The following is a 3,332-nucleotide window of genomic DNA, read 5'->3' as shown; positions in this document are numbered from 1 at the left end:
ATGATAACAAGAAATTTGTCATATTATTTAAAAATTTCCACTTCATCCACTCGAAATGAAGTCAAGTATATTATGCTTAAAGCAAACAATTTATGTACAGGTAATTTTTATAAATAATTATTACACATTTTTTCTTTAGCTCACTGCCAATATTTTTTTTTAGATAATTACATCTTCACTCAACTCTAAATAAAATGGGCGTAATTTTAAAAAATAGCAACAAAAACAGAGTAATAACTATAAAAAAAAAAACATAAAAACTAACATTAATTAAACATACAGCAAATAGGGAGTAAAATAATATAATAATTTTAACTCCTCCAAAGACATTTCAAGATGAATCCGATCAGATATACAACATCAAATCATAATCATTCTCCTTCTAATTTTTATTGTGCAGAATTATTGGCCTTTTTCATAGATCAATAAATTATGCATCAAATATCAACTTCATATGTCTTCTTATTCACCTTAAACTTAATATTTACACTCATAAGTACATCAATTACTCCTATATTATCGATCTTGACACCATCGATTTGTGCATTCTACAACTTCCTCCTTTAACTTCTCTAATACCAACACTCCATTATTAAAGACAACAAGTTTAATCACCCGTGCCATGCACGTGATAAGATTGAAATTATAATTTTAAGTTGTTATGTTAAATTTCATTTTAATTATAATAATTTAATTAATAAAAGAATAACTTGTATGCGTTGTTTTTCTTTTTTTAATATAGTGTTAATTGTATTAACTATAAAATAGTTATTTAATCAACTTTTTTCAATAAATCAGGCATATATACTCAATATGACCATAAATAATCTAGTAATACTTAAATCTACCAACAAAGTTTTATATGTTGGTTTACTGTGAAGTAAGAAAATATCAAAATCAGCTCAAAATGAAGAACAATTAACCCGTGCCATGCCATGCACGTGATAAGATTAAAGTTGTTATTTAAACTTGTATTAACCTGTGCCATGCACGTGATAAGATTAAAATTATAATTTTAAATTATTTTGTTAAGATTAATTTAAATTATAATAATTTGATTAATAAAAATATAATATGTTATGATTTATTTGTTTTTTCTTAATATTATTTCTACATCTCCATGTACATTATATTACAGAAAAAAATAGCACCATCCACACTTCCTTCATATCTTTCCTTATCTTTCTATCCATTTACACCTCAAAATATTTTTTGGTGATTTCTGGCCAAACCCAAATCACACTCCAAATCTAAATCACGTTAAACTCTAAACCCTAAACTCACTACCAATATTGATATACATACAAGGAATTCCTCATTCGTGTTAACATCTTCAATGTTTTTATAAGGCACTGAGCTTTTTACTTGTTTATATAATCTCTAGTTTATATTAAATGCCGTGTACTATCCAATATATATTTAGGTTGAAATTAATTGGATTCAAGAGACTTTAAAATTTAATCAAAATAATTAACCGCGTTCTAAAACAATACTTTACTACAATTGAAGTTTGTTTTTTTTTTTTTTTAAATATAATTAGCACCTCTTGCTATAAGGAAGGGACATGAAGAAAGCGAGAAGTATCATTGTTCTAGAATTCTATCACATATAATAATATTAGCAAAGATTTTAAGGTTATATAAAATATGGTCCATCATAAAATAATAAAAAAGAAGAGACACACATATATGGCAAGAAACAATGTGGCACATGCAATTACAATGCTAATTATTGTATTAATTAGTTTTTCTTTTGATGGATTTTTTGACCTAGGTGCGTGTATGACAAAATGCAGGAAAAACACTCAGTCTCAGCGTGATCTTAAAGAGAGGAAAATATGCACAAAGGTATGTGTTACCAAAGAATGCTTGTCACGGCATCCGAATGATAAAGAGAAGTGGGAGAGATGCTTTGACAGTCTTTATGCTCTATTAATTAAGAATTAAAGGTAAGTACCTAAGTTATCTTCTTAAATTCTTTTAGTATATATGTATTTTGTTATATTATATGAATATTTGTTTTGGTAGTTTCTTCACTTTTTGTGTGTTCTTTGAGATAAAAAAATGATTGTAAAATTGTTCACCTATATCTATGTACAAGATAACAAGCAACTGACGAATAGCAATTTAAGCAAATCGTAAAACTCAGGTCTAAAATTTTGTTGGAAATCATTCAGAAAGACACTTAAAATATCTTTTTAAAATATATTTTTTAATAATTAAAATTTAACACATGTGATTAATTAAATTGTGTTATTTTTATTAAAATTACACTGGACAAATCAATTTGGCTAAAAAATTGATAAACTAAATTTTGAATCGATTTAAATTAATACTTTTTTTTATATATAAAAAATAACTATAACATTCCTATTATGAAAAATGACTAAAATATTTCTATTATATATATATATATATTAATTTTAAAAATTTTAAATCCTAACCCTTCACTTCTCTCTATGTGGTTATAGGGTTAGAATTTAGAATTTAAGATTTTTAAAATTAATATATATAATATGTGTATTTTAATTATTTTTTATAATAAGAGTATTGTATTTATTTTCTATAAAAAGAATATTACTTTAGATTGATTTAAGGTTTGGTTCACTTGTTTTTCAATCAAATTGATCTATCTGATCTAATTTAATTTTGACAAAAATAACACAATTTAATCAATTATATATATTAAATTTTAATTATTAAAAAAGATTAAAAAAAATATTTTAAGTATTTTTATCTTAGCGCCTCTCAATCTTTTTATGTTATATGATTATTGTTAGAATTAAAGTTTAAATAAATTATTCATTTATTGGTGATCCTTTTTAAGAGAAGGTTAGCAACTTAGCATGAAATGAACCTATTTTTATGGATCATTGTCTTTCTTTTATTTATTTATTTATTTTTACGTGCTTACTCTCTATACTATGTATTTTCTGATTTTTGTAAGTGAGTGTGAACTTTTTTATTTTTGTAAAATTGAAAATGTTCTTTCATCTTTTAAATTTTTCATTTTCATACCTCTTTCATTATCCTATTCAGCTGCTTGAAATCTGAACCTACTGGCTATATGGGGTTTTTTGGAGTTCTCTCAGATTATGGTGTTCGTGATTTGAAATCTTTAGAAAATTCCTTCACTGTGAGATGATGATGTGTTGGATGTTCCTTATTATAAATTATGACAGATTCATTTCATTTTTTTTTTTAATCTTGTAAAACTGGACATTACGGGTATCTTTTTACTTGCTTGAGTGGTCACACAAATTAAAAAGAAAACAAATTCAGAAACACAAGCATGGATTGAGCTAGAATATTATATATAGACGTAAAGTAAGT

General features: G+C 24.8%; 1 long non-coding RNA gene across 1 annotated transcript; it reads left to right on the top strand.

The window, feature by feature from the left end:
• Positions 1 to 1,683: 1,683 nt before the first annotated feature.
• On the top strand, positions 1,684 to 3,204 carry LOC140178116 (uncharacterized). Its single transcript, XR_011870359.1, has 2 exons — positions 1,684 to 1,948; positions 3,039 to 3,204. It is a non-coding gene; the product is annotated as an uncharacterized lncRNA (long non-coding RNA).
• The last annotated feature ends 128 nt before the right edge of the window (positions 3,205 to 3,332 follow it).

The sequence above is a fragment of the Arachis hypogaea genome, chromosome 13, assembly GCF_003086295.3.
Source record: "Arachis hypogaea cultivar Tifrunner chromosome 13, arahy.Tifrunner.gnm2.J5K5, whole genome shotgun sequence".
Lineage (NCBI taxonomy): Eukaryota > Viridiplantae > Streptophyta > Magnoliopsida > Fabales > Fabaceae > Arachis > Arachis hypogaea.
Note: the sequence above shows the minus strand (reverse complement) of the source record. Positions and strands in the feature narration are given on the sequence as shown.